The sequence below is a fragment of the Mustela nivalis genome (genome assembly GCF_964662115.1).
Source record: "Mustela nivalis genome assembly, chromosome: X".
Taxonomy (NCBI): Eukaryota; Metazoa; Chordata; class Mammalia; order Carnivora; family Mustelidae; genus Mustela; species Mustela nivalis.
The window spans coordinates 1635995-1659218 of NC_139040.1; the positions used below are offsets into that span (position 1 = coordinate 1635995).

Genomic DNA, 23224 nt, shown 5'->3' on the forward strand with positions numbered 1-23224 from the left:
GTCGAGGGTCGAGGGTCGAGGATCGAGGTCCGAGGTCCGAGGACCCGGCTGCGGTTCAAGGACGTTACACAGGTCATCTTCCGCGGAAATCACAAAAGGATACGGGAGTGTGGAACAGGTCGGTGCTCAAGCCTCCACCTTCCTGACCTGGGACACTTGGACAATTCCCGCTCCGTGTCCTCCCGGGGCCCTTCCCACCCACTGCTTCCACTCCCAGAGGAATAGCCATCCTCCTGCTTGCCCTGTGTAAGCCACCCCCGCCCCGCTTTCTAGGGTGTTTTGTTCGTTCGTTTGTTTATTTGTTTGGGTTTTGTTGTCATTGTCGTCGTCGTTGTTTGGGGTGGTCGGCTGGTTGGTTTTTGTTTTGTTTTAGAGACCCGTGTATGTATCCTTGACGGTCCTGGCCTCCTGGTGTGCTGCCCGGATGGTACAATAAACTGTATCACGTTCTGCCTCGTGCCCCGCCACTCCCTTCTTCACCCGACACTGCGTCCTAGCAGTGTCTATACTATCCCACGGAGCCCTACTGCTCTCCTCTTCCCTGCGGCAGCGCACGCCACTGTGGGACGGCTCCCCAGTCCGTTCATCCATTGCCTTGTCCGTGCACATGTGGATACTTTCCACTTTAGAGCCCCGAAAAGCAGTGATGCTGGGAACACTCTGATGCCTGGCATACGTGCAAGGGTGTTTCGCAGCGCTTAAAGGAGTCCACGAGCTCAGAGCCGGTAATGACCTGTTTACAATCCCACCAGCAGAGCACAGCAGTTCCCGTTTCTCCACTTCTGCGCCAACACTTGTTATTCTGTTGGGTTTTGGGGGGGGGGGCGAGAGGGTTGTTTTTTGTTTGTTTGTTTGTTTGTTTGCATTTTGTTGGTTTGTTTGGTAACAGGCATCCCAACGAGTGTGAAGTGCCACCTCCTCGTGGTTTTGATCTGCACCTCGATGCTGATTACTCATGTTCGGCATCCTTTCATGTGCTTATTGGCCATTTGCATACTTTCTTTGCAGAAATGTCCAGTCAAGTCCTTTGCCAACTTTTTAATCTGTCTTTTTTTCCTTTTCCCATTGTGGCTGAGTCATAGGACCTCTTCATGTGTTCAGGATTTTAATCTCTTATCAGATAGACTGTTTGGAATTATTTTTATCCATTCCACGGGTTGCCTGGGCGCTGTGTTGATAACGTCCTTATCAACACACGTTTTAAGCGTTGTTGTTTTCCAATTTATCCATTTCTTCCCCTTGCCTCCTGGGCCTTTTAGAATGAAATTGTCTGAACCCTAAGGTCATAAAAGTTTTCTCCTACATTTTCTTAAAATTGTTTTAAGGTGTTACTTTGCATTTTTTTAGTCTTTGTTCATGCTAACTTGATTTTTGTGTTCCCTGTCAGAAAGTGATCTAATTGCTTTTTTCCTCCCATGAAAAAATAATTGTGTCATCTTCCTTTATTGAATGGTGCCCGCTTTCCCCGCTGTCAGCTGTGCCATGTCTGTCATATGTCAACATTCTCTATGTCCCTGATTCTGCTTCTCTATCCTGTTCCACCGGTCATTTCGTTTATCCCGCGCCAAAACCACAGCTTCTGCTAGAATGAAGATTCTAAGTCAGATCCGTCTGACTCTGAATCCGGGAATATTAGCTTACACTGTGATGCCTAAGTTTCTTCAGCCGTTCCTCACAGCCTCCACAAGAGGGTCTACTCTACATATGAGGACACTTAGCGTCTTGACTCCTTTGACTCCCCTTTTGTCCTCTCCATTCTGAGCTTCTTACAGTTTCCTCAAGCACACCATTGCTGTTTCCTGCCACTGGGCCTTTGAACAAGCTCAGCCAGCTTCTCTGTTGGGTCTTGCTTGACACTCCTTCCTTTGCCTGCCACCGTGACTTGTGCTGCCTCTCTCCTCTCACTGCACTGTCATCCAATCATCTGCGTGCTAATGAGACTGTACTATGTTGCCTCACTTTGACCATGAGGGAAACCTGCACAACTCTACCAACCAGATTTGGAACCTACAATGCATATTGGCCACTGTCTGCCCATTAAAAAAAAAAAAAAAAAAAAAAAAAAAAAACCAACAGCACTTCTGTGGGCTTTACTGCCCTTTGAAAGTATACATACCCATGACTCATTTAATTACCTCAATAACCCTCTGGAAGATGAATTAGTGTAAGTCCAGATTATAATTTAAGAGGATGAGGATCAAAGAGTACAAATGTTTACCCAAGTTTGCAGAGCTGCGCAGTAGGGCTAGGGCCAGACCTTTGGTATTTTGACCCGTTGCTGTCCCCTGGCCCTTGCCCGTCACTGTTTTGTGTCACTTTGCCTCTCTGAGAATAAACCACATCTTCAGCTGTAAATCATGATCTCCAGCAGTGTTGTCTCTTCCAGTAACACAGAAAATGGTTTGAAGAGTGTCACTGTAGACGTGGAGGTCCTTTACAAAGTTGTTGTTTTTGACGTAAATTTCAAAACAAGTTAATGGGGGAGGTACTATTTTTGACATTTTGGAGGGCACCTAAAGGTTATGAAATGACAAACCCATTGAAGAGTTCGTGCAGACCAGACCAGGTGACAAGCACAAGGGGGCTATCCTCGGCAGGGCAGAGATCGGTAGTTCAACAACGATTTTCCGGTTCCAAATTTTCAGGGACATTCTGATGCTCTATGGCTGCCACGAGGAGGGGAAATCTGAATTTGTAGGAAGCTGCCACAAGGGGTTTGGGTAATTGATAAAGATAACGTAAGGTAAGTGCTGTGGAGGGTCCTGTACCCACCTAAGCATTCCATCCTTCACCCTTTCATCCTTGCTACCAGAACCTTGACCCCATCGCATAGAGAGGGAAGCACATGGCCCAGTCCAGCTCCTGTCCCAGATGACACCGGTGGCCTTCCTAGGAAAGCTTCTTGAACTGGAAAGACGCAGCTAGTTCCCCGCTTTGATCTTTCCCCTTTCTCTTGCCAGCCAGCAATACGGATACAACGTCCGTGTCCTTGGAGACAAAAGCCACAGCTAAGCATAGAGGGACAAGAAGGAAGAAAGATCCTGGCTCCTTGAGCTGTGGTACCAGCGCTGAATGACGTATTCCTACTGCGTGTCACCAGGAATAAAGGTATTTGTCTGAGCCACTATTCAAAATGCAGTAAAATGCAATTCATAATGATAGAGCAGTGCATAACTGAAATTTCTTTTTACCCAACTCGTATCAGGTGCGGTGGACTGTTCACTGTAACAGTTAAGCCCAAACACATTTAATGACTCAAAACTACTTCGTTTATTTCTCCTGTAACATTTCCGGGAAAGTGAGTATGTCCTCCTGGTGGGCATTATCCGTGCACGTCTACAGGGACCCAGGCTGTCAGAAAGTCTGCCACGTTCAACACGTGGCCTCCACGTTTGCCCTGGAGGTGGCCCGCTTTGCAGTTTGCTCAAAGGGGAAAAGAGCAGAGAGGTGCACCAGGTACAAGGTTTCTACAAGTCTGGTCTGGCCGTGGCACACATCATTTCCGCTGACATCCCATTGCCTGGCTCTCAGTCACACAGTCACACCTAACAGCAAGGAAAGCTGGGAAAGGATGCCTAACTGGGGGCCCAGGACTGCAAGATTTTACAGGAGTGCAAGGATTTTAGGTGGAGAGGAGTGCAAGGATTTAGGTGGTGAGCTGGAAGACCCTGAAACCTGTGCCTTTCTAAAATTAATGTAAAACTTGACTACATTGGGTTTTCTTAAAGGGAAACTCACAAAAATGCTCAAAGCCTGAACTGAAAGTCCAGCATGAAATTAAACAAGGCCATCCCACTTTATGGACTGTGAGGCAGTGAGCTAATCTCTTGACTTCTCTAAGCCTCGCTGACTTTCTTACTATCTTAAAGGCACAGCAATAGTATTTGTCTCATCATATTTGGGGTGAAATTAAGGGAAGTAATGCATAAAAACACTCAAGGGCACTCAATAATATAAGGCAAGCACTCAAGTGTTAGTAACAGTATAATGACATTAATGTTCATAATTAATTCTATTTAATTGTGAGTATGTTATAATAATTATTATTTGGCCATTATTATGGCCACTTCTTTTAGCCACTGGTACACAGTTTCCTGAATATCAAACACTGAATGCAAACTTGTGCCTGCCGTATATTTGAAAGCATAAAAAACAAATATTTTCATCATCAGGATTACATATAACATTTCATTAACAAACGTGGATTCGGGATGGGAAGCGTACCGTTTAAGTATACGAATTATTGAGGGTATGTCAAATGTCTCAAGGGCACTCTTATCTTTTAAGGCAGTATTTCTCCCACAGAAGTCAGAGAGGATGACAGATGTTTGAATAAAAGCAAAAAAAAAAAAACTGCGTACAGTTCTGGTTGACCCCTCTCTTCTTTTTTTCCTTCCACTCTCCCTGTTCTCCTTTGGCCTCCATAACTGCATACCCTCCTGCTATCCCCTTTCATTCTGGCAACTTCTTATTACCATTGCTAGGTCCTTCTTTTCTTTTCTTTTCTTTTTTGAAGATTTTATTTGTTTGTTTGTTTTATTTTACTTTTATGTATTTTATTTAATTGATTGATTGATTGATTTATAACTTATTTATTTATTTGTCGGGGGGGGGGGGTTGGTTCACAAGCAGGCAGAGAGGCAGGCAGAGGGAGAGGGAGAAGCAGGCTCCCCACTGAGCAAGGAGCCTGACAGGGGACTCCATCCTCGGACCCCAAGATCATGACCTGAGCCGAAGGCAGACGCTTCACCGACCGAGCCACCCAGGCATCCCGCTAGCTCCTTCTTTTCAAATGAGCCTTCACGTGATGGCATTCCTCAGGACTTGGTTTTACGTGGTTCTTTTCTCAACTTATACCCTTTCCCTAAATGCTTCCATGTATGCCCATGGTTCCAATGGCCATTTACATCTGAGTTTCTCAAAGTGTGGTGCATGGGATCGCCTGTATCAGAATCACGGAAAAGAGAGGGTTAAAAAGTCCAGATTCCTTGGATCTGCCCAAGGCCTGCCCAATCAACTGTGTGGGCGGGCCCTGGGAATCTGCATTTTAAATAAATTCTCCAGGTTGCTCTCAACCCGACTAAAGTTGGAACCACTGTATTTGTCAAGGAGGACCTGACTGTCATTAACAACGGCAGCTCAACATCTCCATCTGGTGGCTTCCTAACACCACTGTCTTTGTTTTGCAAATGTAGTCCATGGATGTTAGAAAACTATTAAAAACATGAAAAACCCATACATACATATAATAAAAATAGTATATCAAAATTAAAAAAAAAAAAACCTGAAAACAGGAAAGAAATAGGAACAGAGGACATTAGGGGAGTATCTGCTCCATGAATAACCAAGATTGAGTTGTGACATCTTTTGACTTTTTCCAACACCAAACTTGAATTTGTCTGTACTAAACGTTTAAGGGGAATTCAAACGGATGCATCTCAGTTGTCACCCGACTACACAAAAACACAGGTATTGGATGACTCCTATCTGTAGACCATTGCACCACGCATGTTTTGATTTCTTACAGGAGGAGTTCATGAATTTTCAATGTGTCTCTCCAGAGGTTAGTTAATAAAAAAAAGTTCCACTTTCCAAAAACAATTCAATACAATTCTACTGTTAAGTCTTTCTTCTAACTAATAAAGCAATCAATACTCATGGTAGAATAATTTTCACAGAATATAAAACTTACGGAGGAAATGGAATTCATACGTCCTTCTCCTACTGAGACATGCGATACAGTTTGAAATTGGGGGATGCTCTCCGCTTCCTTCCTTCTCTCTTCCTCTCTCTCCCACTCTTCCCCTATATTATTTTCCTTTAGCACTTCACTTTTTTGTTCCTGCCTTAATTTGCTACTAGCCCTGGGTTGTTTGGGTTTGTTTTGTTTTGTTTTGTTTTTTTCCTTCCTGGTTTTAGTCACTCGTTTTACTTCTTTCATCTAAGATTTAGAAGCAAAGCTTCAATATTTTACTCCGTCCAACCCCTCTTTCATACTGACTACTTCAAGTTAGCGGGCTAACGCTTAGCCAGTGAAATATGTTTTGTTTCTAATTCCCTTCCTTATGCTGTTCAACATTTCACTGGCTCTTGTAAGCTCACCAGTGTGTTGGGTGAGAGGTGACTGAGGATGACCCTCCAGCAGGGGGAGGGGAGGGTTAAGTATCTTCTCTTCAGCAAGGGCCCCCGGGACGATGGTATATCCACACACAAATGAATGAAGTTGGACACTATAGTCACACCACACACAGAACGCCTAAATATAAGAGCTAAAATTATAAAACTCCCAGAATAAAATGTCATAGTAAACCTTCATGACCTTGGATCTCTTAAATATTAGACCAAAGGCAACAAAAGAAAAAAAAAATAGGTAAGTTGGACTTCATCAAAATGAAAGTATTTTTGCATTAAAAGACACTATTGAGGGGCACTTGGGTGTCTCAGTCAGTTAGGTGTCTGCCTTCGGCTCAGGTCTTGATCCTGGGGTCCTGGGATGGAGCCCCGCATCGGGCTCCCTGCTCAGCGGGGAGCCTGCATCTCCCTCTCCCACTCCCCCTGTTTCTGTTCCCTCTCTCGCTGTCTCTCTCTCTCTCTGTGTCAAATAAATAATAAAACAGAAGGGCTTTTTTTTTTTTTTAAGACAATGTTGAGAGAGAGAGAGAGAGAGAAAAGGTATCCTACAAGATGGGAGAAAACACTGGCAAATCATATGTCTAGGGAGAGTCTAGTAACCAGATTATATAAAGAACCCTTACAACTCCAACCAAATGACAAAGCAAATGATAAAAATGGGAAAGGGATCTGAAAACATAGTTCTCCAAGAAAGATATACACATGGCTATCATGATAGTATGCTCAATATGATTAGTCATTAGGAATTGCAAATCAAAACCTAACAATAGGTATTAACACCCATTAGGATGTCTAACATTAGGGGGAACATAACAAACTGCTCTTGAGAATGTGGGGAAGTTGGAAGACTTATACACTGCTGGTGGGAATTTAAAATGGTACAGCCACCATTAGAAACAGTTTGGGGAGGGGCGCCTGGGTGGCTCAGATGGTTAAGCATCTGCCTTTGGCTCAGGTTTTGATCTTGGGGTCCTGGGATCGAGCCCTGTGGTGGGCTCCCTGTTTGGCGGGGAGCCTGCTTCTCCCTCTCTCCCTCTCTCATTCTCCCTCTCTCTCTCTCTCTCTCTCTCTCTCTCTGCATCTCCCCCTGCTTGTGCTCATGCTCTCTCTCTTTCTGTCAGATAAATGAAAACTTTTTAAAAAATTTATGTTAATCACCCTGCAGTACATCATTAGTTTTCGATGTAGTGTTCCATGATTCACTGTTTGCATAAAACACCCCGTGCTCCATGCAATCCGTGCCCACCTTAATACTCATCGCCAGGCTCACCCATCCCCCCACCCCCCTGCCTTCTAAAACCCTCAGTTTCCCAGAGCCCACAGTTTCTCGTGCTTCGTCCCCCACTCCGATTTCTCCCCCTACGTTTCCCCTTCCTTCTTTCAACGTCCTCCGTGCTATTCCTCATGCTCCACAAGTCAGTGAAACCATGTGATAATTGACTTTCCCTGCTTGACTTAGTTCACTCAGCATTATCTCCTCCAGTCCCACCCATGCTGATGCAAAAGTTGGGCGTCCATCCTTTCTGATGGCTGCGCAATATTCCATTGTGTGTATGGACCCCATCTTCTTTATCCATCCGTCTGTTGAAGGGCAAATTGGCTCCTTCCACAGTCTGGCTATTGTGGACATTGCTGCTATGAACAAAATCTTCATTTTATTTATTTATTTTTTTTGCTCTAGCTTTTATTTACTTACTTTTTATTATGTTATGTTAGTCATCATACAGTACGCCATTAGTTTTTGATGTAGTGTTCCAAGATTCAAAATCTTCAAAAGAAAATAAAAATAAAAACAGTTTGGTGGTTCCCCCAAAGCTTAAACATACGATTAGCATATGGTGCAGCAGAGATATCCCCACACCCCCCAGTTTAAAACAGGCATTCAAAAAAACACATGAACACGTATGTTCATAGTAGCACTATTCAAAACAGCCCAAAGTGGAAGCAACCCAGTTTTCTATCAACAGGTGACTGGATAAACATAAGGTGGACTCGCCATACAACAGAATATTACGCAGACACAAAAGGGAATGTTGCAATGTAGATGAACTTTAAAATGATTATTCTGCGTATGATAAGCTACACACAAAAGGTTACATATTGTGTGATTGCATTCATATGAAATATTCAGAATAAGCCAGCCCATAAAGACAGAACGTAGATTTGTGGTTGCCAGGGGTTGGGGGCCGGTGGGAGTGAGGAGTGACTGGGTGTTAAGATGGGCGTGAGATGTCCTTTAGAACTTGTGAAAATGTTCTGTTAAGGAGAAAGAGGTGATGGTTTCACAACACTGCAAATTTACTTCATGCCACTGAATGGTATGCTCTAGAATGTTATGTGAATCTCAGTGCAGTAAAGAAATATTTTACTTAAACATAGTGTTTCTTTGACCACTATAATAAAATGTTGAAGTGTTTTGGAAAAAAAAAAAAAAAAAAAAAAAAAAAAACAAGACGAAACAAAACCTAAGCAGTCCCATTTTAACGTATTCATTTAAAAATAATACTAAGCCCACATCTTATATCCTGACACTTTACTGAATTCCTGTATAAGTTCTAGCAGTTTTGGAGTGGAGATCTTGCCATTTGCGACAACATGGATGGAACTAGAGCGTATCATGCTTAGCGAAATAAGTCAAGCAGAGAAAGACAACTATCATATGATCTCCCTGATATGAGGAAGTGGTGATGCAACATGGGGGCTTACGTGGGTAGGAGAAGAATCAATGAAACAAGATGGGATTGGGAGGGAGACAAACCATAAGTGACTCTTAATCTCACAAAACAAACTGAGGGTGGCTGGGAGGAGGGGGTTGGGGAGAAGGGGGTGGGATTATGGACATTGGGGAGGGTATGTGCTTTGGTGAGTGCTGTGAAGTGTGTAAACCTGGTGATTCACAGACCTGTACCCCCGGGGATAAAAATATATGTTTATAAAAAATAAAAAATTTAAAAAAAAAATAATACTAAGCCCATGATTGCTTACACGTAAATATGCTTCGGGAAAGAAAATCACATTTTTGAAAACAAACAGAAGTGTTAAAAGTATGGCATTGTTTTACATCATTGCAAATCTATTTAATACCTTCCTGAATAGGAAGGACCTGGATTTTCTTACCTGCCTCTTCACTTCACCTCTTGCAATCTGTTGTTTCAATGGAAAGGCAACCAAGCCATCCAGAGTCACTGATACTGCGTAGGGAGAAGAAGACCTCCCTGGTCCTCCAGAGGGTTCTCAGGGACCACCCCCAAGGCCTCCCAGAATGACCACTGGGCACTGCCGAAGTCTGCTGTTCCTTCATGAGGATCAGCCCTTGGAGAGCAGAGACACTATTAGCTGATTTGAGAAAAACGGAGCCTAGGGAACAGGGACGTTAGGGCGCAGCGCAAAGGTCACACAGGCGAGGAGACGCAGACCTGCGACTCAAACCTGCGTCGGTCTTTCGAGCATGTCTGATTTGAAAAGCTCGACCATGGATGCACCCAACTATTTTCCCTCCCCAAAACCTACACAGGCTACATGGGGGTTGGGGGGAGGGGGTCTCGGTATCTTTCTCCCTCTCCTCTACACTAAGAACCTGGGGAAAGCCTTCATTCAGTTGGCACACGGTTATGTAAAAAGACCAGCTTTGGGGCGCCTGGGTGGCTCAGTGGGTTAAAGCCTCTGCCTTTGGCTCTGGTCATGATCCCAGGGTCCTGGGATCGAGCCCCGCATCGGGCTCTCTGCTCAGCGGGGAGCCTGCTTCCCCGCCTCTCTCTACCTGCTTGTCTGCCTACTTGTGATCTCTGTCAAATAAATAGGTAAAATCTTAAAAAAAAAAAAAAAAAAGAAAGAAAGAAAAAAAGTCCTGCTTGCACGTCTCTCTTGGATCGCATGTAGAATGGGAGGGCTTTGTCTGGCTCCAGAATCTGGGGTCTAGGGCTGTGCTGGGTCTGTCTGGAATCATCATCATCTCATGAGGGGCTGATTTGGGGGCATCACTTGCCAAATCAGCATTCCGTGACCTCATGTCAGTGGCTTGAAGTTGGCCATAATGGGAGTCTTTATATCACAGAAATGGGAAAACCCTGGACATTGGAATTGTACTCTCCCCTCCCAAGGGCCCGTCTCCAGCACATCACTGTCCAGGACTGGCCACAGAAGAATTGCCTGGAGCTCATTACCAGGAGGAAGAGCTACATCACAGGGTGGCTCTGCCCCCTAATGTAAATGACTATGGGAGAGGAAGTGGGTGCTGTGTGCCCTGATGGTAGGAGCCCTGTCTCTGAGCATAGTATTCATTGTCAGTGTGGTTGCAGCAGATCCCAAATGTGAGAGGTTCATCTCTGTGAACAGATCCCAAATCTGAGCACAGATCCCAAATGTGAGAGGTTCATCTCTGTCTCCCTATCATCCTAGATCAAAGACATTTGGGGGAGTTGTGTCTCTTCTCAGGAATCACTGGTGTCCTGAAAGCCCTGTCAATACACACTTGTCCAACTGTAGACTCAGGGTCATTTGGTCCTGAGCTTCTAGTTTGCCTTTCACTGACAGACATCCAAGTCCTTCATCCTCACACGATTTCTCCTCTTGGGTCATTTTAAATTGACTGAGAGTCCTTGGATCCCACCTACACAAATACTCCTGGCCTCATGTGTCCTGGCAGGTTGAAAGGAGGCCCTTAACAGGACCTGGATTCCAGGTGTGTGTGTGTGTGTGTGTGTGTGTGTGTGTGTGTGTGTGTGTGTGTGTGTGTGTGACGGGAAAACAGAAGCTGTTATCTTTCTACTTTATTTCCTCCATAATCCACTTTCCAAGAACTCCCCTGCCCTCAATACCTTTTCTCAGAACATAGGGTGTTGTCTCTAATATTTCATTCATTCATTCACTCACTCACTCACTCACTCACTCATTCATTCGGTTGGTCAGGGTGTAACTGACTGAGAGTGACATCAGTGCTCTGCATCTGAGGATGTGTTAGTACTTCCTCGTTTCCATAGAAAGCTAACATCAGGGAGAACGTTTTGATGACATTCTGGTTTCCATGACAACTGGGGCAGGCCATTCTTTCCTGGAAGCAGAAACATTTAACAAGGATATTTACAGACTGGAGAGATGGAGTAACTCTTGAAACATCGAGACTAGTCGGTGTCTGCTATCAATGTGAGTCGTGTGTGTGTGTGTGTGTGTGTGTGTGTGTGTGTGTGTGTTGCCAGCGTGTGGTCTTTAAGACACACGCTGTCTTTGGACATTAAGAGCTCTAATCCCTCCTGTTTTGTAAGAGAGGATGTCAGCTCTTCTTGTGGGGGGCTAAGGGGATTGAATAACCTGTCACACCCCAGTCCCATTTTGCTCTCCTGAGGTGACAGCATTGCACAAGGGCATGGTTACCTCAGTTCTTGAAAACAGAGATCCCCAAATATTTCTCATTGTGTACCTCTGCTTAACAATTGTCCCATGAACCTTTAAGGACATAAGTTTACTCATTTACACCTACTTACAGTAAAGTTACTATGTGTACGATATGAGAGAGAACATCAGGAGTCAGCAAACGAGGGAGATGGGTAGGATTGGAAAAATCTAATGTTACTTTGCGTAACCTTGGGGATAATACTGTGCTCACCCCGAGTAGCTGACACACACACAAACTGAGAAACATCCCTAAAAGACAAGGTCTGAGCCCAAGCTCTGAGGTCTCCTCCTCAGAGGTCATGGCTTCTCAGAACCATCATACCATCCCTTGGTTTCTCCAGAACTACAAGTGCCCACACTTCCTGTCATGGCGCTCTGGTCTCACTGTTGCTTTTTGTTTTTGTTTTTGTTTTTGTTTTTCTTTCTCTTTTGGTCTCCAAATAATTCTGTCAAGCTCTCTCTAATTAAAACAATAAGGGAATATCACCTATTAGTCATGTTTGTTTTTCTCTCTTTGCTCTTAAGGCAGTTCTTTTCCCTTTGGTTTCTAGAAGTTTTACTATGATGAGCCGAGACCTGTTTGTGTGTGTTTTTTCGTGTGTGTGTGTGTGTGTGTGTGCGTGTGCGTGTGCGTGTGTGTGTACGCGGGCACGTGCACGCGTGACGGGGGGAGTGGGAAGGGAGAAAGTGTGTTATGTTCGCAGGTTGGCATATCAGTATACCACCCGATAGTTTTTCTTTGTTTTGGAGCACTGTTGGCTATTGTTCCTTCATACATTCAGCAACACTTCTCTCTTCTTGGACTGCAATACAATATCTCTTATGTGGTTAAATATATACATTTTAATAATGGATATTTCCTTTGATCAATATAAAATATACCTCAAAGGCATTTCAAGTCTATTCTCACGGCTTTCTCTGCAGTGGTATGGTACCGCTTTGCTTGCCTCCTTTTTTGTTCACTTACATCCAGTATTTGATTTTGTATCTCCTTAGAATCTTTGTAAAGCAAGGTTTTGGTGCCTAGGTATACATAAATTTGTCCTCCCTGTAATATCTTAAAACATTTGAAAAACGATGATGTATACCCTCACTCACCACACACTCCCATCCTTTTTCTTCTTCTCTTTTCGGTGAAACAATGCCATGACATTTCTGTTTACCATTCTAGACTTTTCTCTTGCATTTACATGTCTTTTGTATCCTAAGATGAAGTATATATTGTTGTTCTCCGTGTGAATGTGTGCTTTACATAAAGGATATTATTGGTACTTAATTGGCCTCTAGTTAGTCGTTTGTTTTTTTGGTTTGGGGGTTTTTTTGTTTGTTGGTTGGTTGGTTTTTGGTTTTTGGTATGTGGGGGGTTTGGTTTTGTTTTGTTTTGTTTTTGTTTTTGTTTTGGTCTGAATTTTTTTTTCCTGTGTCAGTACGTGAAGGTCTGCATCAGTCTTTGTGTTGGAGACATAACACACCCTTGTTGGCTTAGATTATAGGATTGTTAGTCTTTCCCCTTGGGTAGCAAGCACCTGGCACACATCCAATGTTGTCGTGACAAGCTACAGTGCAATGACTTCTCTTGTGAACGAGGGCACCTTTTTCTTCTTGCGCACGACACAGGGAAATCGGTACATTCTGAAATACGCACCTTGTCCACTCACCTGGATATGAGTAGCTATGGAGGTCTCACCTGCAGGAAAGAGGGGGATGTCCTTGATATTTTTCAACCCCAATGCCGCGCGTGATTTCATTAGTGTTATGGATGGTGGCGGAGGTCTCCCCGTGGCCGGTAATAGGAGCTGGAGGGGTAACAGAGCACCTTTGGAAGAAAGTTGGCCTACTTGATAGGAGAAACCACCTGAGTCTGCGAAAGGCAAGGGAGGGAAGCCCCCCCCCACTCTAGTCTTAAAACAAGGCCCTGGGGGAAACCTTGACTTTTGTATAGTTCTTTGCTCAAGCACTCCTGCTTCTCCTTCTCTGAGTAGATGGCTCTTGGTGGTGTGTGCCTGCAGGCGTAGCTGCTGCGGTTCCTCCTTCCTTAAGGAAAAATTGGGAGGCAGAGCTTGGCAATTTGAAGGTGTATGTGTATTTAGTGTTGTAGCTGATCATTTGTAGGTAAGAAGCAAGCCTAACTGTTTCACTTCTTAGAGAAAACTGAGGCCAGGTCATGATTTTCCAGCCTGTAATATTTTCCATTTAAGTGTTTGTACAAAAATAGCCCAGATTTCCAAGCAGGCATGACCTCTGTGAATTTACGCAACTAGTGAACAACATAAGGGAAAGGTTTGAAGATATCAAATCCCATTCCGTTATTCTACAAATGGAACTCAAACCCGATGAATGCTTAAAAACTTTCACATGTGGGGCGCCTGAGTGGCACAGTGCGTTAGGCCTCTGCCTTTGGCCCAGGTCATGATCTCAGGGTCCTGGGATCGAGCCCCACATCAGGCTCTCTGCTCGGCGGGGAGCCTGCTTCCCACCCCACCGCCCTCGGTCTGCCTCTCTGCCTACTTGTGATCTCTGTCAAATAGGTAAATAAAAATATTTTTTAAACAATCTGAGGGGTTTGAAGGGGCGGGGGGTGGGAGGTTGGGGGAGCCAGGTGGTGGGTACCACGGAGGGCACGGATTGCATGGAGCGCGGGGTGTGGTGCATAAACAATGAATTCTGTTACACTGAAAATAAATAAATAAATAAATAAAACCCCCAAAACAACTTTCACATGTGAAAGTTCATGCTGAATTCATCTGGCACTGGAAAGGTGCAAAAATAGGCAAGAACGTATTTTCTTTTATAACTGAAATTACATAAGATGTGCCTTTATAATAAAAAGGGGCAACTGCCAGCATTTTTTTTTAATGGATATCCATGTTTGGGGGACAGTTCAAAATCACAAAACCTAGCTCCCTGTCCAGTGGGGAGTCTGCTTCTCCCTCTGTCTCTTCCCCTCCCCTGCCCCGATTTGTGCACGCGCGCTCTCTCTCTCTCTGTCTCTCAAATAAATAAATAATTTTTTTTTTTTTAAAGGGAAAGAAAGTCCAAGGGGTGCCTGGGTGGCTCAGCCGGCTGAGCATCCCACTCTTCATTTTGGCTCAGGTCGTGATATCAGAGTCGTGAGACTGAGCCCTGCGTCGGGCTCCACACTAGGCATGGAGCCTCCTTGAGATTCTCTCTCTCCCTCTCCTGATGCCCCTCCTCCCCCCGCCCCAACAACAACAACCAAAGTCCAGTAAATAAGTAGTCATTGTAGGGAAGGAATGAGTGGGTGTTGGGGTAAAGGTGAGAGAAGGCCTGCCTCTGGGGAGTGGGGTGGTATGGGAATTATATCGAGGAAAGTGCCCTTATTTTGAGACAAGACCTTCAGAGGATTGTTTTCTTCTTTCCTTGGAAGTGATTATACAGCCCTTACTGGGGAAAGGAGTTGAAGAATAAAGCTTCCAACAAAGTTCTTCCAGAGCTCATGGCTGTTGATTGGAAAAAATAAATACCCATTGCCATCAAGTTCTCTTCATTCCTTAACCAAAGGGCAAATGGAATAGAACACAAGTTTACCAGGACTTAAATGCCGTAGCCGGTCCGTCTGAGGGTTCTATTTCTTGATGGTCCGGAATGGACTGTGAAGTTATAGATTGTGGAGGAGCTGTTTGTACCATTTCCCTTCCAGGCTCCTTTTTAAATATTTCATTTATTTATTTGAGAAAGAAAGAGACAGACAGACAGACAGACAGACAGAGAGGAGAGAGAAAGAGCGAGTGGGCAAGCGGGGGTGGGGGGAGGGAGGGGGAGGGGCAGAGAGAGGGGGAAAAGCGGACTCCTCGCTGAGCAGGGAGCCCTGAGATGCAGGACTCAATCCCAGGACCCCGAGATCATGACCCGAGCCAAAGGCAGAGACTTAACTGACTGAGCCACCCAGGCGCCCCTCCCCTTCTGTTTTATTCTATTTATTTTTACTGGGCAGGCATGTTTGATATGGTTGTAAACTAAAATTCTGGACACATTTTCATATCCAAGCCCTCTGAGGATTGGGGGGTTACTTTAGTGTCATTCAAAGGTTCTGTTTTTAATACATTGTTCCTGGTGTGCGAAAGAGGATCAAGATTTACATATCATTGTCTCTATCTATCTGTCATCTGTCTTTCTATACACCCACCTGTACACATCTTTGGGGGGAAAGAAGAGAGCTGCGCTCCTGTTAGTACGAAAGATAAAAGGGAAATCATTTGCAACATTGTGTACCAACCCTTAATGGGAGTTATCTGGGCAATGGGCCAAAGCATATGGTGAGAAGGCCATGTAGGATTTAATATTTTCCTTTAACACCCTTCCCTTCCGATTGCCTCTCTGAAGGGTGCATTGCTTTGGTCATCGGAGAATGAACTGCCATTGACATTTTGGTTGTCTGCTGAAAGTTACTCCATTGCATTCAACATTCCTAGTTGAACAGATAGATGTACACAAATGAGAATAGGAGAGGATATTCAAATAGGCGGTATGGTTTTTAAAGCCCTTTTTAATATCTTACAGAAAATATGTATAAACAGAATAAAAAATGATGGGAGTCTCTGGACCCATATAGTTGCAGTTGGCATTCCTCCTCGGTGATCAGATTACTGCTGCTTAACATTTTCCCCACTTTATAATTTTAAACAACAGTTTAGATAATTCCATGTGTATTTTCAAAATAAGGAACTGAAAGGAGCTAAAAATGACATCTGCTCCGGAAGCAGAAACATTTGCATGCGTGTGTAGAGCAGAAAGCATGGATTATATGCATCAACATCAGGCATCTTGGGCCTCTAACGTCATTACTCTGAGTGCGTGTGTGTGTGTGTGTGTGTGTGTGTGTGTGTGTGTGTGGTGTGTCTTGGGGACGGGTAGCTATCTGGTTGGAGATGAGGTGACTCAGGCACTCCTGTATGAGGGGCTGGCAGGTCCTGCTGCAGGGAGACTGCAGTTGGCTGAGTCACCTGTTTTTCCTTCTCCCTTTTGTTCTGTGTCCTCACATGACACCTGTGTTCTGAGAGCCGGCACACTGAGTTCTCTAAAGCAGAGGACACAATACCTGCGGGATCATACACTCCGGCAAGAAAAGGTGTGTGCGGGCTATCCCCAAAGTAGGTATAGTTAGTCGCCATACATTTCTTGTTATATCTATGAGTGTGTGTGAACAAAAGTTGTGCACTCATGCATTTATTAGGGAAATAATATTTTGTACTATGAAACATATCATTTGAAACTGATAATGGACGAGCTCAAATCTGTGAGTTATAATGCCCATTTGAACAGTGTATATACAGAGAAGTAGGACCCATTAACAGGGTATTTCTTGGGGGGCGGGGAGAGGGATTGAGAGAACAACTGCATTTTCTGCCTTACACACATCTAAATGTTTGAAATGTATTTGAATAAAGTTTTTAAAATGTCAGAAGAAACCGCATTGTAAAGAGATTCACAAAAACCATGCAAAAAATCAGCATTCACATGAAACAGTGATCCAATGTGCGCTTGAGGGAAGAAAGGTAGTCAGTCCTAGGCAATATGTGCAGGCATGTGTACACGGACGCATAGGAAACGTGTGACAGGCCCATATGCCATCACACTGACAGTAAGCATCTATCATGTATGGCCTCCCGTAAATATCTCCCCACCCGTTTTGTGTTCTCTACAAACCCATTTAATGTTACTTGAGAAACACCAAGACACGCTTACATTATAGACCCCATTTTTGTTACACACACACACACACACACACACACTCACACACAGACAGACACACACACACACCAGCTGCTCCTATTAAATCAATGCTTCCAAGGCAGACAAAAAGACTATCATGAAAGCAGTAGTTCCCACGGTTCTGAAATAGGAGGACTGGCCTAAACTAAGTAGCTTAACGTCGAAATACTTTGGAAACGCAAAAGAAGGAAGCAAATAGATGTGTCCACATTATAAATGAGATTTAACTAATTTTTTTTTTTCTGTTTCAGAATGGCCTGCATTTCAGAGTTGGGGAAGGGAAAATGATAAACCCATCCCCACTTTGTTGGCTTAATTCCCCATCTGCTTTTCTGATTTTCTAGATTAACGTTAGAGGTATATGGTAGGTCCTGGGCATCTACAGTTGATGTCATTCGATCCCTGGAAGGACAGTGCACTTCAGAAGCACAGAACAGAGTCAAGGGTCTGCCGGACAAGCAGTTGGAGTATGTGAATCAAGAGCTGCAGCTCACAGAACCTCGCCTCCCCCCGATCCACGTGGTGTCCTGTAAGACATTCCTCTTTTACTAAACACTTCATTTGCAATCGTTTCGTGTTGACATTTGGAGTGTGGTTTATTTTGCTCCTCGCCCTACAGTCACTTTCTTACCCCAAATGGTGCCGGGGGCAGGGGACCAGCCTTTTCAACCACCACAGAGAAATGAAAATGTGCACGGCGCAGCCAATGGCCCACGCCTGCAGCAATCCTGACGAAGGACGGTACCAGTAACCCCCAGGATGACCTTCGTGAGCCTCTGGGGATTCTAAGCTCAGGCTCCTGAACACGATATTGTGCTGACATTCAGTGTCTGTAGGCTGGAGATCACCTCTGGCTTCCTTGGGTGCACCGGGTGGCATTAGCACCCACCAGGGAAAGGAAAACCGAAGCATCCCCCCAGGATGAGCCCCAGGGAGCACAGAAGGCGCAGGATGTCCAGTAACACAGAGGAGATCTGGGAAGTGACACCCACCTCCCCATACAGACGCTCTTGAATACGCCGTAGTAACAAGCAGGGCAAGAAGTTGGGTTTGGACGGTTATAAAACGCCTCTGGTATCTTCTGTATTTTTCCGCCCGATAGCTGCCATGGGTTTACCCCCTGTCGGAGACACACTCTTTCTATTTCTTTGTTTGCGCTCTTATCAGTTCTCATTGACCATCGTTCTTCTACTTTCACAGAAGGAATTTGCTTCCTAATACTTTTCTTCTTTTCCTTTCCCACATTCCAGGATTCTCCAGCATAGTCCCTTGAAAGCACAAGTTCCCGGGACCCTGGGAGATTCAGGTGAAGAAGGACGGGCCACACAAGCTGGGAGCCCTTTGCGGTCCTAAGGCCGAAAGGGTGTGGTGAAGAACACTGTTTTAGGGAAGACCTGCCGTGCCTGTGGGTGTGATGGCCAGACCTCTCGACCTCTCTTAATTACCTCTTGAGAGGAATCTCAAATCATAATGGATGCTGAGTATGTCCTATGCAATTGGAAAGGCCACGTTTGGCCCGCAAAGGTTTTGTCCAGAGCTAGGACCTCACCAAGACATAAGAGGAAAGGGGCACTTTTTCTCGAAGTCGAAATACTCTCAGTAGATGAAAAAATTAAAGTGAAAACCGCAGACACAAAGATCCTAAATGAGTCTCAGATTGAATACGTTGCCTCCTTGCTGATAGCCGAGCCGAAGGCCAGTGTCCCACCAGGACAGGAAGTGCCCTACAGAAACGCTCTTGCAGTGGCCCTAGAGATTCTGAATGAGAGAGCGAATTTGGGTCCAGCAAGAGCATCAGATGATCCAGAGACCACAAAGGGGACCACAAAAGCGTCCCAAAGGGGACCACAAAAGCGATCTCGTAGAAAGTTCCGGAAGCCCAAAGGGAGCTTACTGAGGCGTCTTAGGAGAAGCAAAAAACTCAGAGCGCTGCTGGTATGCTCACAGACTGAGGACGCCCCAGGCGGTGGCCAACCACAGGCACACAGAACTGCCACGCCTATTCCCAGGAAAACGCGAGCGGAGCCCTCACAAAGCTCCAGCGTGTACCCAAACTTCCCATCACGTGCAGAAGGAGATTATGAGAAAGAGGGCAAGGAAAAGAGGCACACCTTGAGAGTCAGGGCCTTGCATTGCCCCGTCAAGGAGGAGGGTACAGGTGCTAAAGATGGAGGCACCCTTCGATCTCCGCCACCAGGTTTCAACCTCACTGTACCCAAGGCTCTGAAAGAAGAGGCCCATGACACCTACCCAAAGACGCTGGCCGTCTCCTCCGAAGGCTCTGCCCTCTCCGGGAATGTTGAGGACCACGGAGAGGGTCCCCGGAAGCCAGGCTTGGAAGGTGCCGCGGCACCCTCCAGTGCCCCTCCTCCGAGGCTGCGTTATTCACTCCGTCTGGCAAATAAAAAAAGGAAGCTGCAGGTACTAGAGTTTGAGAAAGGGCTGCAAGGACTTCAGCCTTCCGTCAACTCGAAGGCCATTAACCCCACCACTGCTATTAGAAAGGATGTCGGCAAGGAAATGGGGCAACCGATAAGCATGGCTTTTCCACAAGAGCCTTGTCCCATTGAAGGAGGAATGATGGTCTGGTTTAAATTTCAAAATCACCCATTTTGGCCAGCAGTGGTAAAGAGTGTCAGCCAAACAGAGCAGACCGCAAGGGTGCTTTTGATTGAGGCAAACATGCCCTGTGAAATGAGTGGCATTCAAGTTCCTCTTCGAAGATTAAAACATCTGGACTGTAAGGAGAAGGAAAAACTCATGAAGAGAGCCGGGAAAGTGTATGAGCATAGTGTGAACTGGTGTTTCTCCCTGATTTCCCACTACAGAGAAGGGCTCGGTCGTGGGTCTTTTGCGGGCTCTTTCCTGGACTATTATGCCGCTGATGTCAGTTACCCAATTAGGAAAGCCATCAAGGATGGGGACGTGGAGATCGATTTCCCAAAGGTGAATTATGCCGACCTGGAAGATTCTGAGGAGGAGGCCTCCCTGGGTGGGAGGAGGCCCCACAAGAAAATTCTCCCGGACCGGATGAGGGCTGCTCGGGACCGAGCCAACCAGAAGCTCGTGGACTTCATTGTGAAAAGAAAGGGAGCCGATCACCACCTCCTGGACATCGTCAAAGGCAGGAAACAGTCCAGGTGGCTGGCATCATTTCTGAATTCAAGCCGGTACGTGATCTGCATTGAAACATACCTGGAGGATGAAGACCAGTTGGATGTCGTGGTAAGACATTTACAAGAAATCTACAAACAGATAGACAAGAAAATGCTGACTCTGGCAAGAGATGACAAGGTGAGTTTTGTTCTGGAAGTTCTTCTGCCAGAAGCAATCATTTGTTCAATTGCCGCACTTGATGGATTAGGTTACGAGGAGGCAGAACAAAAGTACCTAAAGGGGCCACCGGTGCATTACCGGGAAAAAGAGCTATTTGATAAAAATATTGTAAAGGGGATGAGAAAGAGAGCGGCAACCAGGGGCAAAGCCAAATAACTCTTCTTGTGCCCACACTTTAGCAGGGAGACCTCTCACTGCCCTGTCTGTATGAAATGTGTGATCCTTCCATCCTGTACGGCATGTAAATTACATCCTGTAAATTTGCGGCCCTGGGAACATGCTGCATTCCTTTTGCATCCATCTCTAGCACCTGTGGGTAGCACGGCCGTCATCATGTCTGGTTCCCAAACGCTTCACAAACTAACTTGTTAATTAGTTTGCTAACCTGTTCATTTGTTTTTAGTTTGTAAGCTTAACTAATTTGTTAAGTGCTGCAAACAGTTGTACTTCCCGCTACTTGCTTGGACGTGTAATTATCCAGATGTTTTCATAACGTTGCTTTTGACAGTACTTTGTGCTTTAATATAGGGGGCACATTCTTTTACTACGTGACAGACCCCTGGTGTCAGACATCGAGCCACGATCGCTTTTAAAAATCTCAGATAGGTGTTTACAGAAACATCACATGGATTTCTCATTCTTTCTGCAAGGCCTCAGTATAAATGATCTGATCGCTTTCTCAAGGTAATTCCTAAATTTGATCTGCCATGCTCATCTGTTTGGAAAAATAGCCCTGAGGGGCGAAGCCAACAGCAGAGCTGTTTTGTTTTCTATATATTGCCACTACCTTCAAATGGTTCTTGGAAAGGCAGTCTGGAATCCAAAGTTAATGGGTCATCTGCCCACAGTCCACGTGTGGATGAACGAAATCTCGACGTGCAGGAAACCTTTCTTTGGTCAGCCTGTGCAAGATTGTTGACTCGACGCTTCCCTCGGATTCCGCTTAGGGAAGTAGCTCTTGTTCGATGGCTAAAGGGTTTCCTAAAAACGGGCTCCTGGCTGTCTTCCTAACTGACCAGATGCTTTACACGTGGTGTTTTATCCCCATGTGGAAGACAACGAGAGTGATCATACACAAAGCTTAGCTATTTGAGCCAGGCTCACTGCTAGGAGCCCATCTAAGTGGCACACATTGTAGGGAAGCATGCGCTTTGTTCCGGACCTGTGTCCCCTAAAACACAGTCGTTGTCTCAAACCAAGCAAGCCTTCTCTTCTTATTTGCTGACGAGCCCGGACAGGTTCCAGCGGTCATAAAGGCAGCCTGGTAAGTCCCACTAGGCTGCTTGAGCAATACAGATGGACAAGGATATGGGAACTCCGAAACGGGCAACGGGAAATCCTCCATGGGGCTAAACATGGCTGTTGTCAGAATACAACGAAACATCTCTAACTACAAGATGAATTCTGAAGTCCACGAATTGTTATCCTAACTTGAAACAACATTTTGGGGGGGGGGGGGAATGTCACAAAAGCTAGTTTACTTTAAAAACTTGGTGTGAAAGAAAACACTAAAGGTTTAACACGAACCTGAGTGCATTTTTATTCTTAGAGGGAATCAACTGTCCCTCGCAGGCCCATGTTATGTATTCATATGGCCACGTGATTTGTGTGTGTGTGTGTGTGTGTGTGTGTGAAATTTGCAAGAGTTCGCTGTTTTGATTCACAATAAAACCATTGTATCTTTTACCTTGATCTTCTGCTCCATTGTACTTTAGATTGTACAGCTACATAGCTGGTATCTCTAAATATATAACCGTAATGTATGTACACACACATACATCCGTGTGTGTGTGCGCGCACGTGCGCACGATTTTGGAATCTCAGTGATTTAGTCCTCCTATTTTAAAGTCCGTTATGAATTTTCTTCTCACCCTCAGTAAATACCCACTTTCATGCTTGTTTTTATAATTTTAGAAGAGGGCCTACCAAACTGTGTAAGCTTCAGGCCCATCAGAACCTTCCTTGGACTCTGCCTGAGAGACGCCAACGACTCCTGAGGCATTCTGCCTGGGCTAATCCACATGACATCCTCACGGTCCTGAAAAGTACTTGGAAACTCATCATCTCCATGCTGTACACTGGAACAACACACTTTATTTCTCCTATAAACATCGTGTCTCTCTGAATCAAATATATCACTCAACTTCAGCCTTCTCATATAGCCATATCTGGCTCTACATTCTAATATTTCCTTCACTACCTCATCCATCCATCCACCCATCCCTCCCTCCATAGCACTGTGAGTCAGTAGAGCAAGTAAGATGTGGTTTAAGGCTCTGATCTGAGGATGAATTTCAGGTGCCATAGAAAGATGGCAACCCTGGGACCCAGGTGGGTCCATCATTTCCAAGATGACTGTGATGCTCTGCCTCATGTTCTTAATGAGAAATATTTATCAACATAATGGATTGATGGCCTAGATGTGAAACCAGAACTCCTGATTTTCCCATACTTGGGAGATTGCGGGTATCTCTTTGTTTGGGGTGAAGGGAGAGCAGATGGTCCCTCCTGGGGTGTCACTTATGCCTGACGCATTCACTGAAGAGGGCAGACATGTCTAGGACATGCATCTCTTCTCCACTTGAACCAGGATCACATTTGGGGTGTGCAGCTGGATTTGGGGGGTTGGCTG

General features: G+C 45.1%; 1 long non-coding RNA gene and 1 pseudogene across 2 annotated transcripts in view; one reads left to right on the forward strand and one right to left on the reverse strand.

Annotated features, from left to right (window-relative positions):
* LOC309856038 overlaps window positions 1-23224 on the reverse strand; it is a 1055650-nt gene that overhangs the window by 278462 nt on the left and 753964 nt on the right. The gene's annotated exons all lie outside the window — the stretch shown is intronic.
* Window positions 35-22024, forward strand: LOC309856000 (PWWP domain-containing DNA repair factor 3B pseudogene; annotated as a pseudogene). The gene is made up of 4 exons: window positions 35-118; window positions 2961-3108; window positions 17601-17785; window positions 18507-22024. The product of its transcript is annotated as a PWWP domain-containing DNA repair factor 3B pseudogene (transcript).